Source organism: Ictalurus furcatus, chromosome 11, assembly GCF_023375685.1.
Source record: "Ictalurus furcatus strain D&B chromosome 11, Billie_1.0, whole genome shotgun sequence".
NCBI lineage: Eukaryota > Metazoa > Chordata > Actinopteri > Siluriformes > Ictaluridae > Ictalurus > Ictalurus furcatus.
This window is the reverse complement of record NC_071265.1, coordinates 2756980-2772315: the sequence shown is the minus strand read 5'-3', so window position 1 is coordinate 2772315 and position 15336 is coordinate 2756980. Positions and strand designations below refer to the sequence as shown.

General features: G+C 42.7%; 1 long non-coding RNA gene across 1 annotated transcript; it reads left to right on the top strand.

The window, feature by feature from the left end:
* Positions 1–1229: 1229 nt before the first annotated feature.
* Positions 1230–6507, top strand: LOC128615161 (uncharacterized). Its single transcript, XR_008387153.1, has 3 exons — positions 1230–1486; positions 5948–6140; positions 6266–6507. It is a non-coding gene; the product is annotated as an uncharacterized LOC128615161 (long non-coding RNA).
* Positions 6508–15336: the final 8829 nt, after the last annotated feature.

Genomic DNA, 15336 nt, shown 5'->3' with positions numbered 1-15336 from the left:
TTAGTATTTTTTATTATTATTATTTTAAAAATCTTAAACTGTTTGTTTGTTTTTTCTTTCAAAATTGCAGAAAAAAAGCGTGAAGAGAAAACATCAAGCGAAACAGGCAAGCTTGTGTGTAGTGCTTTGTGCTGGGGGGGGGAAGGGGAGTCATGCGAGTGGGCGTGTCTGTCTGTCCGCTTTACAACCTGCAACAGATGAGTGTAGCTGCGAGCAGGGGAGTCGACCGGAGTGTGGGAGTGATTGATGGCCGACAGGAGCAGAGCGGTGGAGAGCCGTCACTCACTACAGTGCCTCCCGATAGCCTCCGGGGCTCACCTGGGTGTTTGCGCATTTTCACGCAATTACCCTCTGTATTAGGAGGTCAGCATGCGGCGGTGGTCCAGGGCTGGTCCGGGCTGAGGACTTCACTGCACTTTATTTACAGCAGGGCCAAACTGTGGCCTCCTCCCTCACCTGCATGTTCTCAGACGTCAAACACATCTCCTTCAGCCGTCAGGTTGCACTTGCGGTCACGCGAATGAAAAGAGATACGCCGTGATAAGCTTTCCGAACTGTATCAAACGCTTCGAAGACTCTACGGTCAACTCAACAAACAATTCAATTCCATTTGTACTTAAGACATGACCTTTGATGGTGTGGGCATCATCACAGACGTTTAAGGGTTAAGGAACACATAGAAGGGGTTCATTAAGGCCCTGTTATTTGCACAATAAAGCAGAAATTAGCGTCTAAAAAGATTTACTCACTGTGTATTAGTCTTTACAAGCTGTAGGCTACATATCTAGTCACCTGCTAGGTGAAAATGAGTCATTGTTGTATGATTAGTTGTGCAATGAACACTTAAAACTTGTCATACAAATTATTGAGCATGAATTAATAAGCTGTATGATGCCTTATTAATGTGTCATAACACGTTCTGATCTGTCTTTTATGCAATCTAGAATAAACAAAGGCAGGAATACAGTCCAGGTCACATAAGCCTTGACAAGAAGAAAGAAAGAAGAAAAAGCAGGAGTGTTGTGATTCATTTGTTTTCCTGATTCATCCGTTAAAACGCCTCATAATGCACGGGGATGAAAAGAATGTAAACGATACCGATGCTAAGGTTTAAAAATAAAATCCATAACTGATCATACGCCTGATAAGTGCTAGTGGAAGTCTTTTAAAAATGCTTGAAATGCTTTATATATTTCTGCGATTTAAGAAGCTTGACTCATTGAATCGATTCAATGTTTGATGTATTGACGGGAATCAAATTGATTCGGAATTGAATCAAGAAATCAAGGAATCGAATAATGAGCTGAACGTGAAACGTGTGTGTGTGTGTGTGTGTGTGTGTGTGTGTGTGTGTGTGTATCCATTGATCAATTCATGGGAAATATGAAACATTAGTAGATTTAGTGTATGGAGGCAGTGGTTGAGGAATGATACAGCAGGGAAGTGTGTGAGGTCATCAGGGTGTGTGAGAACCACGTGTTTAGATGTGAGTAAGTAACACACAACACACAACACACAACACAGTGTTGTCCAGCAGTTCTGGCTTTAATACATCACTTTCCAGAAGAGCAGCTGGTTCAGTCAGAGCTCCCGCCTCTGTACAACACACTGCTTCTACACAACACACTGCTTCTGTATAACACACTGATTCTGTACAACACACTGATTCTATACAACACACTGCTTCTACACAACACACTGATTCTACACAACACACTGCTTCTGTATAACACACTGATTCTATACAACACACTGCTTCTGTATAACACACTGATTCTGTACAACACACTGATTCTATACAACACACTGCTTCTACACAACACACTGCTTCTGTATAACACACTGATTCTATACAACACACTGCATCTGTATAACACACTGATTCTATACAACACACTGCTTCTACACAACACACTGCTTCTGTATAACACACTGATTCTACACAACACATTGATTCTACACAACACACTGCTTCTGTATAACACACTGATTCTATACAACACACTGCTTCTACACAACACACTGCTTCTGTATAACACACTGATTCTATACAACACACTGCTTCTGTACAACGCACTGCTTCTACACAACACAATGATTCTATACAACACACTGCTTCTACACAACACACTGCTTCTGTATAACACACTGATTCTGTACAACACACTGATTCTGTACAACGCACTGCTTCTACACAACACAATGATTCTATACAACACACTGTATCTACACAACACACTGCTTCTGTATAACACACTGATTCTGTACAACACACTGCATCTACACAACACACTGCTTCTGTATAACACTGATTCTGTACAACACACTGCATCTACACAACACACTGCTTCTGTATAACACACTGATTCTGTACAACACACTGCGTCTACACAACACACTGATTCTGTACAACACACTGCGTCTACACAACACACTGCTTCTACACAACACACTGCTTCTGTACAACACACTGCTTCTACACAACACACTGATTCTATACAACACACTGCGTCTACACAACACACTGCTTCTGTACAACACACTGCTTCTACACAACACACTGATTCTATACAACACACTGATTCTGTACAACACACTGATTCTACACAACACACTGATTCTATACAACACACTGATTCTGTACAACACACTGATTCTACACAACACACTGATTCTACACAACACAATGATTCTATACAACACACTGCTTCTACACAACACACTGATTCTATACAACACACTGATTCTACACAACACACTGATTCTATACAACACACTGATTCTGTACAACACACTGCTTCTACACAACACAATGATTCTATACAACACACTGCTTCTACACAACACACTGATTCTATACAACACACTGTATCTACACAACACACTGCTTCTGTATAACACACTGATTCTGTACAACACACTGCATCTACACAACACACTGCTTCTGTATAACACTGATTCTGTACAACACACTGCATCTACACAACACACTGCTTCTGTATAACACACTGATTCTGTACAACACACTGCGTCTACACAACACACTGATTCTGTACAACACACTGCGTCTACACAACACACTGCTTCTACACAACACACTGCTTCTGTACAACACACTGCTTCTACACAACACACTGATTCTATACAACACACTGCGTCTACACAACACACTGCTTCTACACAACACACTGCTTCTGTACAACACACTGCTTCTACACAACACACTGATTCTATACAACACACTGATTCTGTACAACACACTGATTCTACACAACACACTGATTCTATACAACACACTGATTCTGTACAACACACTGATTCTACACAACACACTGATTCTACACAACACAATGATTCTATACAACACACTGCTTCTACACAACACACTGATTCTATACAACACACTGATTCTACACAACACACTGATTCTATACAACACACTGATTCTGTACAACACACTGCTTCTACACAACACAATGATTCTGTATAACACACTGCTTCTACACAACACACTGATTCTATACAACACACTGATTCTACACAACACACTGATTCTATACAACACACTGATTCTATACAACACACTGATTCTACACAACACACTGATTCTATACAACACACTGATTCTGTATAACACACTGCTTCTACACAACACAATGATTCTATACAACACACTGCTTCTACACAACACACTGCTCCTGTATAACACACTTCCGTTAGTAATGTAAAAGCGCTGGGAGTGGGAACAGATCCTGACAGGAATTATTTGGGTTTGTATTAACAAAATAAACAGCAGTCTGTGCAGCTGCAGGCGTCTACAATATATCTCTCTTTCTGTCTTTCTTTCTCAGTTTTCTGTTGTCTGTCTCTCTGTCTTTTGCTCCCTGCCTCTCTCTTTCTTGTCTTTCTCTCTCTTAGAGTGTCTCTCATTCCTCTCTCTGTCTCTGTCTTTCTCTCTCTCTGTCAAAGTCTGTTTCTCTCTCACTTTACCTCAGTCTGTCTCTCTCTTTCTGTCTCTGTCTTTCTCTCTGTCGAAGTCTGTTTCTCTCTCTCCGTCTTTCTCACTTTACCTCAGTCTGTCTCTCTCTTTCTGTCTCTGTCTTTCTCTCTGCATAAGTCTCTTTCTCTCTCTCCGTCTTTCTCACTTTACCTCAGTCTGTCTCTCTCTTTCTGTCTGTCTTTCTCTCTATCGAAGTCTCTTTCTCTCTCTCCGTCTTTCTCACTTTACCTCAGTCTGTCTCTCTCTTTCTGTCTCTGTCTTTCTCTCTGCATAAGTCTCTTTCTCTCTCTCCATCTCTCTCACTTTTTCTGTCTGTCTCTCTCTTTCTGTCTCTGTCTTTCTCTCTGTCGAAGTCTGTTTCTCTCTCTCCGTCTTTCTCACTTTACCTCAGTCTGTCTCTCTCTTTCTGTCTCTGTCTTTCTCTCTGCATAAGTCTCTTTCTCTCTCTCCGTCTTTCTCACTTTATCTCAGTCTGTCTCTCTCTCTCTGTCTCTGTCTTTCTCTCTGTCGAAGTCTGTTTCTCTCTCTCCGTCTTTCTCACTTTACCTCAGTCTGTCTCTCTCTTTCTGTCTGTCTTTCTCTCTGCATAAGTCTCTTTCTCTCTCTCTCTGTCTTTCTCACTTTACCTCAGTCTGTCTCTCTCTTTCTGTCTGTCTTTCTCTCTGCATAAGTCTCTTTCTCTCTCTCCGTCTTTCTCACTTTACCTCAGTCTGTCTCTCTCTTTCTGTCTCTGTCTTTCTCTCTGCATGAGTCTCTTTCTCTCTCTCCATCTCTCTCACTTTGCCTCAGTCTGTCTCTCTCTTTCTGTCTCTGTCATTCTCTCTGTCTGTCTGTCGTTCACTCTCTTTCTGTCAGTCTGTCTCTTTCTCTGTCTCTCTCCCTATCACTCTCTCTCTGTTTCTTTTTTCTGTCTCTCTCTCTGTCTTTCTCTCAGTTTCCCTCTGTCTCACCCTGTCTCTCTCTCTGTCATTCTTTCTCTCAGTGACTCCCTGCCAAAAAAGCCCAAAGTCTCTCTCTCTCTCTCTCTCTCTCTCTCTCTCTCTCTCTCTCCCTCTCTCCCTCTCTCCTCCACTCATGAGGAATCATGGGAAGGGTCCAGCACTGCATTGTGAGCACTGAGACTGAGTTAGAGCTGCTTATTGTCAGATGGACATCTTTCCCACAGCTGAGCTCTGACTCACAGTTTACACAGCTCCAAGTGTTGAAATGATCCGCCACTCGATAGTTCCCTCCCTCCCTCCCTCCTTCCTTCGTTCCTTCGCTCCATGACAGAAAAGCACAAATTTTTTTGCCAAATTTTCCAGTTCCTGGAACCTGATTAGCAGCTGATGTGCTACTGGGTCCAATATTTATGCCTCTCATAACCAGATGCTGCAATGAGAATGAGAAGGAGAAGGAGAGAAAAGCATGCTGGAGCAAAACTACAGCGAATTACATCGACTTTTACAGTTTTACAGTCCAAGGCCCGGCCTTGAACTGACCATCTCATTAAAAATCATTTGAAACGGTTTTACATCCACTCACTATCTTTCCTTCCTTCCTGCCTTCCTTAGTTAGTTACTTCCTGCTACGCTCTCAGTTTTCTCCCTGACCCACAGCTAACAATTTCTGCCTAAACTGGACAGATGGGGTGAGAGAGTCCCTGGGCAGGTAAGCATCTCCAGAATGTGTGGGTGGCTTGGGGGGTCTTTGCGTGGGCTGAATTGCGAATAAGTGCCTCCCACCCACACCCGCACCCACGGAGAGAAGCAGGATGGGGTCATTGTTCTCAGTCTCCCTGCATCCCTTCCTCCTCGGCTCTCCTCGGCCCAGTCCAGCATGCTGAGTGGGTGAATTCTGGGGGTCATAACGCCTACACACACCTGCATGTTCTCACACACACACACACACACACACACGACTCATTCCTGTGTCTTTCTCACGGCTTTTGTGTTTGAATCCCCAAAGGTAATCCCTTCTGAGCTTCTGAGCCGAAAAACAAAAGATCTGCAGACAGATGTCGAGGCGTTACAGCAAAAAAGCTACAATTCTGATATCACAAATGACATCACCTAAGAAGGGATACAACACGATGGGGCGATCCTGTTATAGGAAAATAATCAACCACACAAAGCGGAGTTATAGCACAGTTAGGGTTAGGGTTAGTTGATTATTTTCCTCTAACAACAACTTCTGAAATGTTTTTATTGCTCTTATACCAGTGCACTAACTATTTTTATTCATTATAGAATGATACATCGTACTTTTTTTTTTATCCACTTATAGTTACATTTAATGCTGTGGAATATCCGCTAAACAAGTTCTTCACGTCCTTGCCTCACTGGCCAGCCGTCTTGAAGAGTTACAGCTCCACCTTTGACAGTGGCAAAGCGCTGACACTGGAGACTCCTTCCATAAATGTTAAATAAACATCTCCTTACAGAAAACTTCGCCAGATCGACGATTGCACGCGTCTGTAATCCATTTACGTGGAACGTCCACCATTACCGATCCTTCCGTTAGTTCTTAGAAACGGTAACGTATTAGAACGAGCGCATTAATATAAACCTGTGATTTGCAGCTGGACGACGGTCAGAGCTGCTGTATTAGAAAATAAACCAACACCTTCTGACCAATCAGATTCGAGCATTCGACGGCTCTGTGGGATAAAACAGCTTGCTGCAGTCAGGGCCGCATAAACAACGCTGAGTTTTTTTGGCCATCTCGAGCGAGCGTGTTTCCAAGAGTGCAATTTCCTGCACATAAAGAATCCTTGCAGCACATCTGACGTCGGACCACAAACACCAGAAACTTGGACTGTGTTTTAATGCCTTTTTTTTTTTTTTTCAACCAGAGGACGTTCATGAGCACATATGATTAGGTCCAAAAGAAATGGAGGGGCTTTTAATCTTGGTGCAAATGGCCTGTCATCACCTCAGAACCATTTGAATGCAGGTCTAAATTACATATCTGGCCCATAAGCAGGCAATTACAGAGGTGCTAGCGGGGTTATGCGCAACGGCACGGAGTGCGTGCGACTGCTGCTTACGATCAGGGCTCGCCACAAAGCACTTGGCAATTTGCACTTCCATTTTTTATTCCTCAGCTCCCATTTTGCAATGGCACACCCTTGGTTAGAGTCCAAAGCCGTGCATAAAAGAGAATGATTTAGAAACTGCGTCCAAACGTTTCTCTGTGTCAGGGAAGGAGAGAGGAGTGAGGAAACGGGATGAGGGCCCGTGCCAGAGGCTCCGTCTGGGCGCGGAGGCTGACTCGCTTTGGCGCGACAGACAGTGGCGTTATGTGGGCGCTTCCCAGGAACTAGGCTGGGTGCCCTTTGCCAGGCCAGACGGCTCGAGAGATGCGATGGGTGCACCCACGCGTGGCACACGATGCTGTCATGGGAAAAGGAGAACGAGTGTGGTTACCAAGCCTCGAGCGAACAAGTCAAGAGGTGAGAGATGAGGAGGCTAAGTGTTTTACCCTATCACCTCGCCTCCACCTTTGGCGCCGTCCTTAAACTCTAGCATGCTTCCTCACCAGACACACACACACACACACACACACCATGCCAAGAGAATCTGTTAGCTGGAATCTATCAGGAGGTTTTTAGGCCACCACGAGCCTCCAGAACAGCTTGAATAGCGTCGATCCTGCACGCCGAAATTGAGCGGCATATTTCACTTCCAAAACATGTTCCCTCAGATGCTATTTTGTTGAGCGATGTTGCTCCTACAGGTGTTCAATTAGGTTCCGATCCGCTGAGTTTCAAGGCCACAGAACCACTGATCACGATTCATATCATTTTCATCCTCATAAACGCATTCACTGAGACTTCGGTGTGCTCTGTGCATGGGGGCGGAGTCATCCTGGAAAAGACCACACCCACCCATCAGGATAGAAATGTTTCATCGTAGAATGGAGGTGATTATCCACATGAACGTTCTATTCCAAACGGAACACATGGATGCAAACCAAACCAGCAGACAGAAATAAATGCACCCCCACCTCCCCCCGCCTCAACCGCATAACAGCATATTTTCTTTAAAATATGCATGTCCAGTGGCAGAAGGGGGTGTGTCTAGGTTTTTTGTTTGTTTAACAGATCTTATCAAACCTTTGTTGTTCAAACCTTTTTCCACATATATAAGAGAATGCCAGACAGAGAACAAGATCCTGTTTGAAAGATCTGCTAATCTCAAAACACATCGCAGCTGCGGTTAGAGACCTAAAATCCGTCATCCCTGCCTCCCGGAAAACCCTGCTTTAAGGTAAAGTAAAAGTAAAAACCCTGGTTTAGTGCGTGAGGATTGCTCACAGCTCGAGCTCCGGGCTCAGGTGAAGACATGTGACCCCGGAGGACAATACTTTAGCCTTGATCTCTCTGGCCTTGCCCAGACCTATGCCCTAGAGTGACGTGACAAACGGGATTATCTCTTGTCAACAAGAAGCTGATCCAAGCCTGACTGCTCTCTCTCTCTCTCTCTCTCTCTTCTTTTTGGAGGGAACTTCTTCCACGGCGCGTCCCTCCCCCTCCTGACCTGAGCTCTGATCAGTCAGAGGGAGTCTTGCTGCTCCGCCCAGCTCACAGGTCGGTATTAGCCTAATCCTCTGCATGCGTAGCCCACGGCGGTGGAGCTCCGTCAGAGAAAAGGCCCGTCCTGTTTACTCTGCACATCTGAGTCAACAGGAGTAGCGCCACATGCAGCTCTCATCTCATTAAGGCCCGGGATCGATTTGCGTTTAACATTTACTATACGTTAGTTAACATTAACTATAACAGAGCCTCACAATTCGCCCGTAATACGTTCATGTCCTTTGTGGTTGTTTTTGTTTTGTGAATCCTTGCCTAAATGCTGTGGTAATTACTGTCGCACTGACGAGATCGATGATCGTCACGCACAGAATTTAAGACAGAGAAACAACACGACGTTCATTACACAGTACATTCATCAACAAACATAAATAAATAAATAAATAAAAGGAACATAAAATTTACAGGTCAGCTATCAAGCACACAGATCCCACTCGACGACATCGAATTTAATCCACACACGGGGAGCTCGAGAGCCGAAACGCGCACCCGTCGTTCCGTTTCCCGAAGAATTTGAGCCGTAAAATTCAATCGTTTCAATTATTTAAAGTTTTCCAAAAAAAAAAAAAAAAAAAAAAAAGTGTGAAGACTTAAACTTTCCTTCACCCTCGTTTCCATCTTACAATAGGACACTGTTATCCCGGTGCTCACAGCTGTGACCTCTGACACGTTTCCATCGCCTGTGAACGTGATATAAACGCTGAAGGACAATCTCATTAACATATCATCAATAGACCATTTAAAGACTGGATGTACCAAATATGGCTGCTGTATATGTCTTACAATGTTTGATTTCCTTCTTTATAGCTCAGAAATCTAAAAAACAACAACAACAACAACAACAACAACAAAAACGGCTTAGGGTACAAGCTGGACGTCAACGACTGTGGTCATGTGACTATTCGTATCATCGTTCAATTGTTGTTGTTTCATTGTTCGAATGAAAAGAAGACAGTGTGTACGTGTGTCTATAGTTTGCGTTTCAACACAAAATACCTTAAGATTTGACTCGTTCAAAATGACAGCTATAGAATAAATGTGTTTTTAATCGAACTGAACTATACTTTTCAGACATTTCCCACCATTTTATGACTCATTACCCAAGTTCTTAGTCATTAATCTGGTTTGTATGAAACTAGTTCAGAGAGTCACGTGTCTGGCTGGTGATGGAGCCACTGGATTTATCCTCAGAAGAAAACAAAAAAAACACCCAGTTGAGAACACCAAAAACCACAGGAACATGTTTCCCTCCTACTTCTCTGTTGTAAATTAAGTTCAGTAAAGTACTCGAGTTTCCTATATGTAGTTGCACTTTCTACATTGTATTGAGCCTTAAAGAGACAGCTCCCTCTTGTGGTGAGTTTGGGCAAAACATTGAAATCACAGACCCATGCCCAATTCAAGCAAACTCAGGTTTTTTTCTTATTAGATATATATTCTAATCTGCAGTTTGCGATTCTTCAATGTTATCAGTACAGTGCTTTTAACAATAGACAACACATGGAGAGAAAAAAAAAATCCGGGTGTAGATTTAGAACCGTGATAAACAAGTGACGTTTCTGAGGGGGGAAAAAAAAAAACCTTTCTGGGACGGCATGAAGAAGAAACCTTGAGAGGAACCAGACTCCAAAGCGAATCTCTTCTGGATAGTGTGATTATATAAATAAATCATTAGAGTGTACAGGTGCTGAAAAGATGTTTGGTACACACTCAAAAATGAAGGTACCAAATACGCCACATGTTTTGTACCTTCAGCGTACATAACGTACCTGGAAAACTTTAAGGAACCTAACTGGACTTTAAGGACTGATTCGTCTCAAAGCTAACTAAAGCTACTTAAACTGAAAGACCCAGTAAACGATACGTATTAAATCATATGAAACAGGCTTCCTCGATGGTACCATCAAGTATAGATACCTTTATTTCTGAGAGTGGACTATCTAGCTAGCTAACCTGAACACCAAGCCAGCAAGTTAGCTACGGCGTATAATAATAATAAACACATTTAGACACAATGAGGATGTAAAAAAAAAAACGATTGGCTCGTACGTTTCAAACTCATTGTTCCTGCGATGCGTTGACCACCATTTTGTTTCCTCATTGTGCAGAAAACTCCAGCGTAGCAGAACGTTCCATTCCGGCTCACCTGAGCGTCACAGAAAGCTAAACACTGTCATAAATGTTATTATTATTATTATTATTATTATTATTATTATTATGTGAAAGGATGTTTGTGGTTGAAAGTTTTTTTCTAAAGAACTTTTTTTCTGCCACTTTTAATTGTAAAGAGAGTGCATTATTAATAGTCTAATAGACGTCTGAAAAGAATAAACACGGCTGGATATGTTGCTGAGAATCTTATAAGTTATACCTGCTTCATGACAGTCTATAGAGCTAAAGTACTGTGCAAAAAAAAAAAAGTCTTAGGCACATGCAAAAAAAAAAATGCTGTAGAGCAAAGAATCCTTCAAAGATAATGAAAAAAAAAAATGTTTCTCCATTTGAAAAAAATAAATGAAGTAAAGAGTAAGAAATGAAACAAAGGCGATGTTTGGTGTGACGACGCTTTGCTTTAATAAATAAATAAATAAATAAATAAATAAATAAATAAATATAGTAGTCTCAGTTAGAATTAGTGCAGTTTTATAAGGAGATGAGCTGTAGGGTTTAATGAGCATCTTGCCGAACCAGTCGCGGTCCTTCTGGAGAACTTTGACTGTCGCACCCGCTTCTTATTTTTTTCAGCAAAATCCGGCAGCCTTCATTATGTCTTTCGTCTGAAAAGTCTCTCTGACCACTTAATACGCTGCTTCCATTACTGACACACACACATTTTACTATAACATTTTCATTTTGTGCTGGAAAGCTAATGTTTGGGAATCTAAAATGTTTTTGTCCCGACTCGAGTCATTAGAATGTACAGTCAGTAGAAGACTGTACACTGTACACCTTAAAAGTTCTTCAATTGTCTATCTGGAGAAACCCTTAAAGGTTCTGTGTAGATCCTTACAAGAGATCAAGTAGAACCAAGTAGAACGGGTTTTGGAAGTTAAAAACCATGAATTTTATCCAATAAACCAGTAAGGAACCCTTGAAGAACCGCTTTCTTAAAAGTGCTGGACTATGTAAATATTGCTATTATGAAAGACCGAACGGATGATGCTTACACACAAAGATTACATAGTTTAAGACCAAATGTAAAATGTAGTGCCATGTCAGCAGAAGGTCTTTGAACCGTCTCTGAGAAGCACCTCTCTAAATCCTGAAGGGTAGGAAGAAAAAGCTTGGCTGCCCTCAAGGACTTTTGACCATGAAACCAAGCAGGACAACTCAGGATCACCTTACACACTCAGCCATGCTACCATGAAAACAAGCTACCGGGTAGAAACAAGCCTCCATGTAACACAACAAGGCGTGTGATAGAAAGGATGTGGACTGTAGGGCACTGGAGTAGCTAAAACCCAGCATAATAAAACCCAGGACGAACGATATGTACAAGACGTAACCGCTGAGCAAACCAGGCATGCCCAAGTTTCCAAGATTCATTCCGAGATGGATCATTTTGAGAAGCTGCAGCGTCCTTCCTGTATCCGTGGAAACGATCGTGATTTTTTTTTAACAGCGCCACCTGCAGTACTGGAGCATTTGTACAGTACGGTAACAGCCAACGCAAAAACAACAGAGTATTCGAGCTTGCTTGCCATGATAAGCTTCCCAGTTGTCCCATAACATAGCTAACTGTGAGGAAGCATGAGAGCATGCACTGCTATGTGTTGAAGATGTGTGTAGTGAAGTGTATTAGCGCAGTTGATTATCAGAAGAAAGACCATCTTCTTAATGAAGCGCAGACTCGATAGTACTGATGCACCCGGTCCCCTGTTCAGTCTAATATACTACAGGAATATAATGGAGACTAGTCTGTAGGTCAAAAGCAAGGAATAAAACATGGCAGGGTGTGTGAGTGTGCCTTGCGATGGATTGGCACCCCGTCCCGTGTGTACCCCGCTTTGTGCCCGATGCTCCCTGGGATCGGCTCCAGGTTCCCTGCGACCCTGAAGGATAAGCGGTATAGAAAATGGATGGATGGAACGTCCATGAAGCAAATTAGTTCCTGTTGTGACTTACACATGGTAAATGGTCTGCACTCACACCAGTGGTAGCAGAGCTGCCATCGGAAGCAAATCGGGGTCCAGCGTCTCACCCGAGGACACTTCGGTATGTGGAGTCACGTGGGCCGGGAATCGAACCGCCGACCCTACGATTAGTGGACAACCCGCTCTACCACCTGATCCACAGCCGCGCCATACTACATACTACACTACTGTCAGAGCTGCTGTTGTAGAAAATGAATCAACACCTTCTGACCAATCAAAATCCAGAACTCATCAACACTGTGCTATAAATATGACATAATGTCTGGATGCTGCTCTCAGCCTCTTAGCAAGTTTTCTCAAATTCCTTTTGATGATAGTCCATCTTTAATCTCCGTGGATTAGGCAGTGAACTCACTTCATTTTTGGACACCGGGCGGTCGAGGTCTCAGTGTCTCAGCGTCTCATTTCCCGTCCTCTCCTCTTTTCACCCTTCCCTCATTCGTAGCGTATCTAAGTGTCATAAACGGAGCAGTCGTGCTGTGTGTGCTTTTCTGGAGACCACAGAGAGCCTTTAATCCCTTAATACATATCCCATAAAGCTGCCTCATGTAGTGTGTGTGTGTGTGTGTGTGTGTGTGTGTGTGTGTGTGTGTGAGTGTGAGTGAGAAAGAACCCACAAACAAAAAACAGAGCGCATTAGCGATGGTACCCGGGCCTCCCTGGACCTTCATTTCCACTCCCATTGATGCTTGCGTAATCCATTCAAGAATTTATTTTGTAGATTTTCATTATTTTCTTTTATTTTCCAATGAAACCGATTGCGATCGTCTTCTCTCGCACTTCTATCGCTCCATGATAAACAGCATATGACGTGTGACCAACAACAAAGGGCCAAAACACACACGCTTATGTTTGAGAGCGTTATTTGGCTCATATCAGTGGATCTTAATACAAGGTCATAGCTTTTTATTCGGCCCTACATCAAGTCTCGGATTTACTGGAGAGTTACACGTGTAAAATCACGTGAGAATTTGAAACACCCGCGAAAATCGTCCAAGCGGATATACTAAATAGGTCTATGGAGAACCGGGTCTTTCAGCACTTCTGTCCGTTCTGTGTGCTTGCTGAAACGAATATGTGATATGAAGCATTTCTACCCAGAAGTGTGAAACGGGGCGGAGCCTATCAAATTTCGGTTTCACTCTTTCAAACTTTCGAAGACTAAGCGCATACGAAAAGCTTATTCACGTGTTGTTCCCGGCCCTCGATTTGCATGTGATGTCATTACACAGCTATGCTTTGTAAATAACTACATACACAAATTAGTACTTGTCCTTTGGAGCTTTAATAAAGCAGACGTTATCGTTCACAAATCCACAATTAGGGTAGATCTGAAACCAGGGGAACTACACAACACGACACAACTACTCTATTCGATCCAACATGGCGATTAACATGGCTGAACGACGACAACAATTACCTTTGGCTACTTAACAATTACTGATTAGATTAAGGCTATAAATGAGATATTTTGAGGTGGTTGTTTTTTGCTTTACTTTGCAGTGGCACTATGTAACCACTCCCACCCTCTCCTACAGCAGTATTATTATTGCTTGTACTTGCCTTAGGTGGTTCCATCCATCCATTTTCTATACCGCTTATCCTACACAGGGTCGTCGGGAGCCTGGAGCCTATCCCAGGGGACTCAGGGCACAAGGCGCGGGACACCCCGGACGCACTACGGACAATTTGGAAATGCCAATCAGCCTACAGCGCATGTCTTTGGACTGGAGGAGGAAACTGGAGTACGCAAGGGAAACCCCCAAAAGCATGTGGAGAAAATGCAAGCTCTGCGGTGGTGGGATTTGATCCCGCAACCCCGAAGTCCTAAACGCCAAGCCGTTAGTTGGTTCTATTTCCCAAAATTCAAACACATTAGTCATTTAAACCACCATGACTCAGACCAGAAACATTTAACAGGTGTGTAAAAAAAAAAAATTCCACAATTTGGAAAAAGACGACGATTGAAATGTATCGAGGCAACAATCACAAATCAATTATAAAGTCAGTATAAAATGATGACATATTTGTATATATTTTTTGAAACAATTGAATAGTCTAGCAAGGTGATTTAAGTCCTTCTCTGTGAAGTAACGGTAGGTAGGCCTGTGGCAGATTCTGAAACGTTTGTCATCTAAGATCAAAAGCTAAATCAAATAGTATCATATGGGAGCAGATTCAGTGGCTTCATCAAATATTAAATATCGAATCGTTGAATCATAATCATACGGTGAGGCTTACACCCCTATCCTGAATGAATGAATGAATGAATGCAGTCTCATTCACAGTGCCGCACAAGCAACGTGAACATACCCATGTCACTGAACATGGTCTTTCTTTGTCCTGCAAGCTTCATATCTAACCATTTGGATTCAATTAAAACGTTCTTCCTTTTTAAACAAGCCTTAAAACGAGTCTCTCTCCGTAGGTCTGATCTGATGAGCTAATTTACATAAATGTACGGGATTTTTTTGGATCGGAAGTTGTGCTAGTTCTTGAAAAACCCGAGGTCACTGAATTCCGAACACATTTTCTGCACACATCGGAGCGATATGGAATTTTTCTTTGCGGAATATTATCTGACGGGACGTTGTTTTTCTTGGAACCAT